The sequence below is a fragment of the Mirounga leonina genome, unplaced genomic scaffold (assembly GCF_011800145.1).
Source record: "Mirounga leonina isolate KUSES-001 unplaced genomic scaffold, KU_Mleo_1.0 Mir_115, whole genome shotgun sequence".
NCBI classification, from domain to species: Eukaryota; Metazoa; Chordata; class Mammalia; order Carnivora; family Phocidae; genus Mirounga; species Mirounga leonina.
Window position 1 is genome coordinate 76,121,168 of NW_023270268.1, and position 13,528 is coordinate 76,134,695.

A 13,528-nucleotide genomic window follows, 5' to 3' on the forward strand; every position below is an offset into this window, starting at 1 on the left:
ACAGGTAAATCATGTTTTAACTCTACCCCAGTTTGTTTCCCCATCTCCATATTGAATTATTTTATAGGGGGCGCCTTGGTGGTTCAGTCGGTGAAGGGTCTGTCTTTGGCTCAGGTCATGATCTCAGGGTCATGGGATGGAGTCCCTGCATCCGGCTCCCTGCTCAGCGGGGAGTCTGCTTCTCTCTCTTCCCCTCCCCCACTGCTTGTGTTCTCTCTCTCTCTCAAATAAATAAATAAAATCTTTATTAAAAAAAGTTCCTGATATTCTAACATTTCATCTACAAATACTTCTGTATGTATCTTTAGATGACAAGTCTTTAAAAAAAGACTCACCCAATATCATCATCACTCTTAAAAAAGTACCTCCTTAATATCAATAAATATCCAGTAATTGTTCAAATTTCCTTGGTAATCTCACTGTTAAGAATAATTGGCTTGTCTGAAAAGTCTACAGATTTGTTTGATATGTTTCTTAGGTTTCTTTTGATCTATAAATTCCCTGTCCTTTTTTTCTTATAGTTTAACATTTATTGAAGGAAATGGGTCAACTGGACATACAAATCACTTCAGGATTATTAAAATGCAGATTGTGATTCAGGAAACCTGAGGTAGGGCCTGAGACTCTGCATTTCTATGTGCTCCCAGGTGATCCTGAGTGCTGTGTGTGATGGACCACACTTTGAGAAGTAAGGCCGTAGCTTCCCAGATTCTGGATTTTGCTGATTGTGTATCTGAGGTGTCTTTTAAACATATTCCCAGTCTATCTCCTGTATGTTCACTAAGTTGGTACTTATAGATCTAGAGGCTTGATCAGATTCAGGGTTGACATTTTAAATCAAATTTAATTAATTCATTCATTTAACTTTTAAAAATTTGAGTATAGTTGACACTTGGGTTGACTTTTTGGCAAGACTGCTTTGTCAGAGGGGGTGTATATTTCCTAGTGCATCTCATTAGGTGGTTATAGTTTGTCTCATTTTGTTGTTGTTGTTATGTTCAGATTGGTTAGTGGGTTCCAGTGTGGTCAACTTGAATATTTCATTATAGAGCTCTTAATTAGTGGATGATGATCCTTGTCTAGACCCATTATTACAGTCCCCTAGTGGAAGGATACCCTTGAGGACCTCCTAGCACCCTTTCTGTGCTTTTCTTTGGAATCTCTACAAATGTCATTTTCTCCATGAGTTCTTCCCTGTCCACTCTCCAAAAAGGATCTCTCTCTCTTCTCTGCGTCTGTGTTCTCACGGAATCAAAGTTTTAAAAGGTCATTCAGTCTAATCACTTTATTTTATAGATGAGAAAAACGGAAGTTAAATTGGAATGGTCCAATGTCACAGAGCTAATCAGAATCAGCAGGTCTGAACTTAGACTTCTGGTCATTTGGATTGGCAATCAAGAGGTCATGAGTGATTTTGTAAAGAAGGATTTTGGCAGCTGGACGAAGGCCTGAGCAGAGAATCTTAGAATGGTGAAGCCAGATGGAATATTAGATTTGGTAATCTCTAATTACCAGAATGAGAACACTGAGGCCTAGAGCTTGTAAGTGACCTTCCTAGATTACACAGCTAACTCTTGGAAAATCAAGGGCTTAACTAGGGACTGAGGGTGAATAGGGGTAGTAGTGAGGGAACAGAGTCAGAACAGCCATGTGTTTTTGGAGTACATGGGGCTGGAGAGAGAAGATGCATCTAAAGGTAATATGATTGAGGAAAAGGGTTTTCATGGATGTTTGAGGCAGAGAGGATACTCAGTGAATACATGTTGGATAAATGCGCAGAGGGAGGAGGACGTTGGGAATGCCTAGGATGGAAGCAGATGGAGTGGAAGAGAAGATGCTGAAGATAGTGGTGGACATTGGTCTGGGGATGATACAGGAGTCCTTTCCTACCCTGGTGAGTGAGAAATGGGGGTGGGGTGTCCTTTGAAGAGTGAAGTAGGGAAGTACTGGGGGATGTCTAGGGAAAATAATATTTCAGTTACAGTGGGAAGAAAGAGAGAGGGCTGAGGAAGAGGTGGACAATATCCAGACACGCTTGAATAGGGATTCTGATGGGCTGAGAGGGCGATGGACAGGAGGAGAGGGAGGCCTTGCTTGATGCCTGGGCTCTACGTCAGAGCCTCAGATACACACTCAAGGACAGAGGAATGGCTGACATAAAGACCTGACCAAGATCCCCCACTCCCCTTTTTTGAGGCAACAGGATGCCCATAGGCATTAGGAAAAGGGAAAGCATCTGTACCATCCTATACAGTCCCAGGGTCCTGTAGGGCCCAGGTGAGAATGGGGGTGGTAGGGCTCGTTTATGGTGGCCATATTTCTGCTTTGGTAGGTGGGGAGGGTGTTCTGTGAATTGGCCTGGCAGGTTGGAATGTACCTTAGACTATGGGGAAGGAAGGCTGGGCACTGGCCCAAGGTATCCTTTGATTTGGAAAGAGGAGAGTAGCTGAGAAAAAGGGTGACCTGGGTCCTGGCAAAAGGCAGTCATGGTAGCCCAAACTGGTCTGCATATAGGCCACAGAGTTGGGCCTACCTGCTTTTATTTCTGTACTCACTCCCTAAACTGCCAATTACCTCTTTTATGCCTAGTAGAATGCTACCCTTCCAGCTCAAAAGCTATCTCCTCTGTAAGACTTTTCCCAATGCTCTAGGTAGAAACCGATCTTTTCCTTCTCTGACTTTTCATTGCCTTGCTTCTCTCTCCAATATGGAATGTAGATTTTGCTATGTATTATTCACCTGTCCCCAGGACACTTTAAGCTCCCAGAGGACAGGGACCATATGTTACACAGCTCTGTGTTTTTCATGGTACCTGGCATGTCTTACCCACATCAGATGTCCAATATAACTGTTGCTTAATTGAAAGAAAGAATGTGTGGTGAAATCCCCAAATGGAAATCAAGGTATTCTAGGTGAATTTCCACAACTTCCAAGGATGAATATATTGACCAAATAAAGTGGACTGAATGTCCAGGTTGGGGAGAGATAAGGAAGATGAATCCAAGTCTGCAAGAAGTAGTCCTCTGATTGCAGCTAAGGGAAATCTATAGCTGAACAGCTTGTAACAAGACTAGGGCACATGGGGCATGATTTATATGAGAGAGACATTAAGAGACAGAAGACAAAAGCATTTACTCATCTATCAAGAATGATGAAAACCTACTTATTCTGTGCTAGACCCTGGGGATGGAACAGAAATGGGACAGAGTCCCTGTCTTCAAGGTGCTCACAGCAGGTCAGTGCTGGATCAATGGTGTGCTAAAAGCTTAACAGCAGGATCTCCGGGAGGGGAGAAAAAAAACCCAGCAGCAGCAGCTCTGATTGTGGTGTTCCATGGTATAAATACTCCCACTATGGCCAATTTCAAGCTACCAATGTGACATCACTGAAAATGCGGCTAGAGCTGATGTGCCAGCAAGCGAGCTGGTTCTAGCACATCACTGAGGAGGAAGGAGCTATCTGCGTATCTGCCTGGCCTATGGCCAGAAGAGAGACATTTATTGGGAGTGAAAGAAAAGCAGCCAGGGCAAACAATGATGTCTGTTTTCCCTAGAGAAGAACGAAAGAGAATGGTTTCGGTGTCAATAATCTGATGTTTATCCTGAGGGAAGAAAAGGTGATAAATTGAGTGGTGTTGATGAGTGGTGATAGCATTATTAGAAAGATAGTCCAGTGCTATCTACACTAAAAAAAAAAAAAAAAAAAAAAAAAAAGTAGCCCCTGGCATGTAGGTAAATCTTAGGACATGGCTTTCCCTGCAGCCAGAGGGGCCGTTTTAGGTCATTCTAGGAGCCGATGTCTGTCACGGGTAGTTAGATACTAATACATACGAATATTATATGATGATATTAACATAGATCATTTATTGAGTAACTATTATGAACCAGGCCCACTTCATATATTTTATGTTTAATCCTTACCACCCTGCGCTGTTGGTATTTGTATCCTCATTTTTACAGGTGAGGAAACATCGCCTAAGTGAAATGAAGGAAGGTCCTTCTTTTCCTAATTTATGCAGGTTCGTGGTAGGCTTCATGAACCTGAAGGTTTCCTGCATGAGATGCAAACAGTGAGCTCAGGAAGACAGTCTAACTTACAGAGCATGTACCGGACACCTGATCATCTTGTGCTTTGTTACCTAAGAGACCACTTCTTGAGTATTCTAGACACAAGGGATTTGAGTCTTCATTTTAAGGAGGACGCTGGAAAAAATGGAGTCTATCGACAGAAGAGTTGTCAGGATAGTCATGGGTCTGTACATCAAGTGACATGAGGAACTGGGGATGGTTAGCTCAGTGAAGGTAATAGGAGATGCTGTGGAATCAGATCTTCAGCCCTGTGAAGGGCAGTCACATGGGGAGCAAGAAGGCATGTTCTATGGGCCTCAGAGAGTGGAAACAGGCCCGCTGGATGGAGACGGATGGGGAACTCAGTCATGCATCCCACAAACACAGACTGGGCAACTATTTTGTTCCAAGCATTGTGCTATGTGCTGACAGGGGAAGGATATGACGATGCACAGGACACATCCTTGTTCAACATTGGGAAGAACTTTCAGAAAGTCAGAGCGGTCCAGCAATATGGAACTGGGAAAGCAATGAACTTCCTATCCGTGGAGTATCCAGGAGGAGGCTGGATGTGCACTTATCAGAATGTACCAGAATGAATCTTTTTTTTTTGAGTGGCAAATGGGACTAAATCCCCTTCCAGTTCAGAGATTCAGAGTCTACGTTCAGCCTTGCTTTGGCAGGCTGGAGTGCTGTACTGAAAACATGTCATCATGACCCCCTCCCACCAGCTTTGCCCACCCAGCTGCGTGCTCTGCGTTCTCTGACAGGGAGTTGTGGTAGGCCAGACAGACTGGAAAGTGGCTGCCATCTGTGACAGGGATGATGGAGTTTTGGCGGGTTTGTGTGGGCTCAAGGAATGCAGCATGAAGCCATGTACACAAACCTGTTTAAGAACATCCCATGGGCAGAAAATGTTTTCTTCCTCTTCAGCCCTCCTCTGTTGCTGTGCCAGGCAGGCACAATGGTGCCTTTGAGAGGGGCAGCTGGAAGGGGGTGTTGGCAGGGAGGCTGGAAGTAGAACATTGCAGCTGGGGGGGTGCAAATTCATTTCCAGGAGCAAGCCTGCTCTGGGTGCCAGTTTCCAAAACAAAACTGCTGTTTCTCAGAGCTCATGGTGGTGGGTTGCCTCAGAGTTGGACAGAAGGCAAAGCCATTTCCTATACACTGCTCCACCCTCCCCAAGTTCAAAAAAGAAACCCCAAAAACAAAACTGGTGTATTGAGATATTCTTGCTCTGGATGCAGATTAACAGGTTTTGCTGTCTGTCTGGGTCTCTCGGGGCAACGTGGGGTGGATAGGGCTTTCTGAAAGGTCCAGCTTTTTGGCAGACAGAGCAGAGCTGATTGCCATGGGGACTGGCAGGGCCCAGGGGGGCAGGTAGGCTTCTGGGCCCTAAGAGAGAGCTGAGGATGGAGACCCCCTTCTTCTGGCTTTCAGGGTCACTTCCTCTGACCCCACAGCCACCTGGCACCGTTGCTGCCACATGGGCTCTGCCCACTTACTGTCTTAACTCTCTCTGGTGGGAAAGAAGTGGGAGAACTCTGGCATTTCCTGCCCTGGGTTGACAGTTGTCCCAGACCCTCTGCTACTTTCAGAGGTCCTAGCAACAGCTCAGGGATGGACGTGGGAGGACTTCCCACTCAAGGCACTTAGAAGGCACAGTGCCAGGCTGCAAGCTCAGCTACCTCCCCCTTTGTGTTTTAAATGGAGCAAGGTGGGTCCTTTTTATTTTGATGGCTTCCAACAAAAAGGTCTCTCTTGAGGCTGGTCAAGTGGTAATTTCTGTTAGTGCTTACACTAATTATGGGATTTTTCACACTTTGGTTCAATTTTATAATGAATAACTATAGAGCAATTACTTCATTTCAGGCACTGTGCTAGGCCCGGGGATCCAGAATGAATAAGATAGAGACCTTGCTTCAGACAGCTGACTGCCTAACAGTTATGCCAAATCCTACATGGGAGCCCAACTATCGACTGGGGGACACGTGCCTTAGGTGGAAAGCAGAGTGTAATGCCCCAGAGGTCATCTCTTCCAGGGAGAGGAGGAACTGTGGGGCACATGGGCCAGAAACCCATCTGATCTTAGAGTTCTTACTTATTTTTAGGAGACTCAGTTTCTTTGTATCAGTAATGGGAATAATATACACCATACAGAGTTATTATAGGGATTAAATAAGACATGAATGAAGATGCCTGGACAGAGCTGGTCTCAAGGTAAATGACTGTGCTATTATTAATCTGTTGATCCTAATGGACTTGAGATATGAACATGTATGTGTGCACAGTGGTATTTATCTGATCCTTTGTTAGATGAGATACGCTTCCTGAGAGAGTCAATTCTTCTACCTTCTTAATTCCTCTCCTGTAGAAGACTAGGATCAGCAAGTTTATGACCTCATGAAGATAGATAAACAAAGGCCTATCCACTAGAGCCAACAAGTCATATCCGTATATAATACCCTCTGTCTGTTACATAACCCAGTTGTAGGAGCAGTAAAGGATTGGAATGTTTCTATTCCCTGAGGTTCTTGAATCTCTTGAGTGTGGAGATGAAGATGATGAATTCTTTTCAATATTCTAAAAAGTCTAAGAGAAATGATACATTTCCCACCGACAGAGCTCACAGTTTATCATTACTTGGACGATGCATCTCTTTGGTAGACATTGCTTAGGGAAGTTATTCTTTGACTAAGGGACCTTCAGGGCAGAAAAGTTAAACTCACCGGGGCAGAGTTTAACACTGCTAGAGTTAGCCTAGCGACCTTCCAGGAACCCGTTGTGGGGGTGCCTCCTAGCCCGACATGCTGTCACATGACCCCAACCCGGGGTCATCTGAGACCGAGTACAGCCTCATCTAGCCTCTGTGCCGTGTATCTCCCCACTGCTTTGTGAAAATGTGCACATGAGAATTCATCCTTAAAAGTTATTCCAAAGTCCTTGGAAGACACAAAGTATATATAGCCAGGAGTCTGCAGACAAAGAAAATCAAAGCAATTCAAAAAGAACAAAGGAAATGGAAAAGAACAAGAGAGTAAGAGCACATGGATGAATGGCGGCTTGAAGTGAAATACAGGGTTCACATTTGTGGGAATAAAAAAAGAGGGATCATTTAAGAGAGGGAAAAATTTACATGGCTGAACCTGTAAGCAGACAGTGGCATTTTGTGAGGAAAAATCGACAGAAACCATTTCTTCTTATTTGGCTGAAAGATTTTAAGGATCTGTGGAGGAAACTTGTAGCCCGGACATGGCTGAAAGAGGTAGAGAGGGAGGATGGAGCAGTGTTGAAAAATGGGTAAAGATGTAAGAAATTGAAGAATCACAGAGGTCCTCCTGGAGACCTGATTTTAAAGAAACAAGGGCTAATATTCTTACGGGGTTGAAATAAGGCCTGCATTAGAACAGTGCTGACCTGACTGCTGAGATCTTGGGTTCCCTTTCCTCTCTGTCTCTCTGTAGTTTAAAGTGCTCTACCACGAATTTGGGTTACTTTTATAATCAGGAAGCGAGGGGCCTGCATAGTAGGAGGAAGCAGGAAGGAACTAAGGTGGGGACACCAGCAGCAGTAAGGACTGGGCGATGGGCAGGAAGGACCGTGAGCTGGCCAGAACTGCCTTGGTTGGCCTCAGTGTGACAATGGTGCTGGACTGATGGAGCCATTGGCCTTGACTGAGGAAGGGAATAGACCAGAAGGAGGATGTCTCTCTAAGGCCTGTTCCAGCCTCCCTTTGACTCTAGGGTTTAATGCACAATTAGGTTGCCCCCTTTTTATTTTCCAGGAACTGAAAATCCCTTTGAATGCTCTTCTCACCTCTCCCTTCCCCAGGAGCATGTTTTCATTTCATCTGCCTTGGATTTGCAGCCGGGCTGATGGGCTGAGTGTTTGGCCGGTTCCCATCTTCATTACTCCAAGCTCTGAAGGGCTCTACCTGCCCATGCTGAGAAGGTCTGGATGCCAGAAGAGGCCTGGTTCGAAGCGCTTGGAGATTTCTTCCTCGCATTTAAGAGTGTGCCCTATTGCTGGTGGAGACTGAGGCAGGATAAGAGAACGCCCCCAGTTGGAGCTTGTGGCACTTACTGGCTGGGTGAACTTGGCCAGGCTACTTAAACTGTAAAGCCCTTGATTTCTCTCTTTTGAAAAATAATGGCGCTTGATTGGATTGAAGTAGCTAAAGGTATCTGCCCAATCTTAAAATAATCTGATGCGCTTGTTATTAACTTCTTTACACGTACATGGCTTGCTCAACGTTAGTTTTAGAATTTAGGATTCTCATAGACAAGGCCCATATCATGAGGAGCATCAACTCTCCCTAGCACTGTGCCCAGCACACTCCCTTTTGTAAAAGTAAATTTCTAAAAATTGAGATGAAATCCACGTAACACAGAATTAACCACCTTAAAGTGTATAATTCAGTGGCATTTAGGACTTCCACTCACACTGTCTTTTTAAAGTGTTGGAGTAACAGTCAGTTGGGTTGGTTCCATTTTGTTGTAATAACAAAATGCTGCACTGCACCTCCATGCTTACCCTCTCGTGAGCTTGCATGCAGGAAATTCTCTAGGTCTGGGTTGCAAAGAACCTACTGGGTCATACAGTCTACAAATGCATTTTCAGTTCCGTGTATTGCTAAACCGCTCTGCAAAGTAGTCACCGCTTGCATTTCCATGGCGGCGGCTAAGCTTTCCCACTTCTGCGCATGCTCACCATCGCGGGGCAGGGGTAATGAACTAGCTCTGTCAACATCAGCACGGAGAGATCTCGAGAACATCGTGGCGAGTGAAAAAGGCAAGTTGTAGGGCACAAAAGGATTGCGGGGGAACTCAGTTCTCTCTGTAAGATTTTCTGCCTTTGATTAAAAAAATACTTGAAGGGAATAAAGCAAAATATTGACAAATATCATTTCTAAGTGAGGGGGAAATGGGACTATTTGATATATTGTCCTTGGGACTTTGTTGCATTTTAAAAAATCCTCAATTATAAATGGGGGGGAGGGGAGGCAGTGATGTGCAGATTCCCAAAATATATAAGATAACAGATTTTTTTGAGCAGCTTCCAAATTTGGATTCACTTTTCCCCATGCAGAAATTCATATTAGTAGAGCCAGCTAGCCTTCCCTTGTGAACATTGTTTTAAAGTAGATAAAATATCAAGGAATTTTGGAAGTTCTTATTTTTAGCCAGTAAAATGAAAAATTTCCACAGCATGTAAAATAAAGCGCTCTAGTCGAAGCCTGCCTGGTTGGCTCCACCTAACTATGATCACGTCTAAGAACCTTTCCAAAGCTATTCTGAGCCTGGGGTGGGGGAGGTGACTCACTGCGTCCCTCCCTCACCCCAGCCCCTATCTGTTTATTCAGGTGAAATCAGATTAAAATGAACCTTAACGGTAGCTTTGGAAGCGAAGAGAAGTCAGAGACGAAGAGATCCTGTGAGAAGCCTTAGACCAGGGATGATGAGAGTCATGGGAGTGACATGTTGGCTTCTTAATTAGCATCAACCATAATTTATGGAGCACCCATTTTCCAGAACAACACTAGCTTTCATAGGTCTTCCTCGTGTTACTGGGAAAGAAGCATTCAGGGCGAGCATGTGCAATGTTTTTTATGCTCCCTTTTTGATAAACGTAAAAATCTCATGCCTACTTTTAATGCTATCTGAAATATTTAATACAAGCATGTGAACAAAAGGAGATCACATAGGCCCCAGACCTAGTTGAGAATCTGGGTTCTAAACTGTGTGCCAGTATCCAGGGGTATCCAGGATTTGCCTGGCCTGACCATTCGTAGGCTGTAGACTGCAGGGGAGCTCCTTACCCTCTCTCAGCTTCTATCCCCTATTCTGGGAGGGTGATTATGATACCTGCCACTTGGGGCTGCTTGCAGATTCTGTGAGGCACTTAGCTCCATTGCTAGTTTTAAAACAAAACAAAAACATGAAAACTTTAATCCAGATAACAGCCTTGGAAGTAGGCTAACCCCTTTCCTCCCATTTTATAGATGAGAATACTGACACCCAGACACACTGTTCTACAAGTGACTTGACCTAACTGCAGAACAGGGTTCACCTCTTGGTCATGTGTGTCTGGGCCAGGCACCTTTCACGGTGCCTGCCCTGGCCATGTCTCTGCAGGTGAGCAGGAGATCTAGAGTTATCTTCTCCCCTGAGTCTCTGAGCAGCTCAAAATAGCATCTAGAGTGATCTGGCTCACGTGGCTCCCTAGGACCCCTGGATCCAATTTCCTTAGCACTAGTTAAGTGAGGATACTATATTAACCAGCTGTTGTGTGTTCTATCAGCTGGGCTGTAAGCTTTCAGAGAAGCGACCAAGTCTCCTAGTCCTTCTCAATAAGCCACTAGCCTCAGAGAAATAGGCCGTGTTTCCCGTGAGAGATTTTTAATGAAGAACTTCCCTGCATAATCTCAGGTTAGCTTTAAGTCTTACCCACCCAGATTTTGACCAGTGTGACACACACACACACACACACACACACAGCAACTATATTGACTTTACTATCTGTTCTCCTCAACCCCTAACCTTTGTGCTCTTTCTCAAGTTGCTGCACCTCTTGGCCTCAGCTTCCTCACCCATAAAGTAAAGATGTGAATATTTGCCCTGGATGTTCCGAGGATCAGAATGAAATGAGATGCTGCATGGGAAAGCCTTTTGTAAACTTGAAGGCATAACTCTGACTCTCCTGTGGTCCAGCACGAACCCATTCCTTTCTTTCTTTTTTTTTTAAATTTTTTATTGTTATGTTAATCCCCATACATTACATCATTAGTTTTTGATGTAGTGTTCCATGATTCATTGTTTGTGCGTAACACCTAGTGCTCCATGCAGAACGTGCCCTCTTTAATACCCATCACCGGGCTAACACATCCCCCCACCCCCTCCCCTCTAGAACCCTCAGTTTGTTTTTCAGAGTCCTTCATCTCTCATGGTTGAACCCATTCCTTTCTAAATGGAGCTGTTTAGAACGACTGTGTCTTCTGTTCTTCTAAAGCATTTCTTAGCAGACCCACCTAGCTGCTTCGGCTGAGAGGGAACCAAATGGGCCCACATTCAACAAAGGAAGAAGAAACTGTGCATCCATGCTGAAGAATTCACGGAGTTTCTAGCACTTTCAAGGTACATCTCTGTTTAGTGAGTTCTAAGCTAAACTCATTCCAGGAGACCTAGAATCTTCTTACTAGTTTCCAGCAATAGAATCTTGGTCAAGTTACTTAATGTATCTGAGCCTCAGTGTCTTTATTTAAAAAATGTGAAGATACTTGCCTCACTGGGTGCTTGTGTCAAATGAGGACACATAATGGTAGGCAGTCCAAGCATCTGACTTTTTCCTCTTCCCTTTGTACTTTTCTCTTCCTTCTGTTTACCCTTCTAAACTTCTGTGCCTCCGCTTGCTTTTCCATGAAATGAGGATAATAACACCTGGCCAGCACAGCTCACCGGGCTGTCGTGTGACTATGCAATGAGCCGAGATAGGGCTTTGGAAACAGTGATGTGTAGTAGAAACCCCTGTAGGGGTTATTCTTGGGGTCACTGACCTCGAACCAAGGAGTGCGCTGGTCCTCACAGGCCTGGGCTGTTGTGTGTAGCGGCTACTTTAGCAGGTCCCTTCGCCAGCTTCTGCTCATGCTCTCCCCGAGGCTCCTGGTGCTCTCACATCTACCCGTGATGCTCTGCGGCCGCCCAGCCCCTGTCGCCCACACGCCCCCCATCCCATCTGCCTCTCTGTCCTCCTCTGGATCACAGGGCACGGGACCGTCCACCCACCACTCTCTGATGCAATAACGGTGCCTGCCCCAATCCTGCAGGCTGTTGGAAACGGCCTGCATGTGACCCCCTCCCCGCATGAATAAATACTAAAAAGACTCATTATGGGTAGATAAGGAACACAGGAAATGCTCCCCCCGCAAGTCCCCAACAACCCTTAGATGGAACAACCCCACCCCCTCCAGAGGTCCCCCGCGTCTTTTGCCACGAGCCCACTAGCCCTCTCTGTGGTTGAGGAAGAGCCCTTGTGTCTTGGACCCAAAGGGAACCATGGGCAGGACGAGCTGCAGAGGCAGGGGAGCTGAGCTGCTCTGTCCTGGGCACAGTTTCAAGGCCAGCTGCAGGGAGAACAAGCAGGCGCTGTGCGTCTGTAGCTGGCAGTGCTGAGGCCAGGGCTGTCCCTCACTTGGGGTAGATTTAAAGAGACCCCACCAGACGATCACGCCAACAGGAAAAATGCACGTGCGTCTCTGCTGGCCTGGCTCCATCTCCAAGCCCGGACCCCCTCCTCCTCCACTGCAGCTCCCAGGCAGTGAGTTAGAGACCGTGGGCTAGCTCCTCAGCCTCTCCCAGGGGTAGCTGGTCCCACCTGGGAACACACGGCCCTGGCTCCCGGGCCTTTCTGTCCTCCAGACTGAGCTGGGCCCAAGTTGCCGGGATTAGCCCCCTGGGGGTGGTAACCCGGCACCCGAAGGGGAGGGGCAGGCAGATGAGTCAAATGGAAGCAGAGACTCTCCGGCTTTGTGTTTTTGTGAAAACTCCCTGTGAGCACAGGCTGCCTTCCACAGGGAATAGAGGGCTTTCCCACACTGCTTTAGGCCAAATGCTCCTCCTCCAAGGGGTGCCCAGGCCCCACGTGACTGCTAATGCAGGCTGAGGGACAACACTGGTGGGCCAGGGGGAGCCCATCCCGGCTGAACGCGTTGGTAGCTGAGAGCTAAGGGCCAGGGGACCTGCGGCCTGAGGCCCCGCAGAGCAGACAGGCTGGCGTGCACAGACGTCTGGGCTCTCCGGTGGCCAGAGACCAAGGAGGCCTTCTCCCAGCGGTGAAGAGACTTCTGAGGGGAGCCCAGCAGGGGTGGGCTGAGCGGGAGGGAAGCCTCAGGCAAGCCCGTGTGAGGCAGGCTGCTGCAGGTGCCGGGAGAGGTAGGAAAACACGAGAGTGCCAATAGGGGCAGCTACGGAATTTGAGGGGCCCAGTTCACGAGGAAAGGCAGGGCCCTCTGTTAAAAAGTTACCAAGAATTTCAGGACAGTGACACGAAGAACATTAACCGGAGGCCCGTCTGAGCAACTGCGCACCCACAAAGCCGACCCTGGGCACCACCGAGTCGGCTCCTTGAAGCAGTTGTGACAGCAGAGGCCGAGTGCGTTGGGAGATAGCTGCCCTGCGGCTGCTGGCTCCCACACCTATACCGGCCTCGGGCTATTTCCGGCCCCCCTCTCCCCCCGCAAGCAGCCCGTCTCCCTGTGCTGGCCGCCAATACGTCTGGGCCTCTCTGAAAAGGGGGAACTGCAAGGCCACGGTGGGGACAGGGCTGAGGACAGGAATGGACCTCTAGGCCCCAGAGCCCCAAGGCCTCCCTGGACAGGCCAAGGAAGGCAGGTCAGAGAGAGGTTGCACAGGTCTCTGGGAACAGGATGGAAGCAGAACAAATGGACTCCACTCTGGATCACTTCT

At 46.9% G+C, this 13,528-nt stretch overlaps 1 protein-coding gene across 1 annotated transcript in view; it reads right to left on the reverse strand.

Annotated features, from left to right (window-relative positions):
* DGKG (diacylglycerol kinase gamma) overlaps positions 1 to 13,528 on the reverse strand; it is a 208,205-nt gene that overhangs the window by 54,550 nt on the left and 140,127 nt on the right. The gene's annotated exons all lie outside the window — the stretch shown is intronic.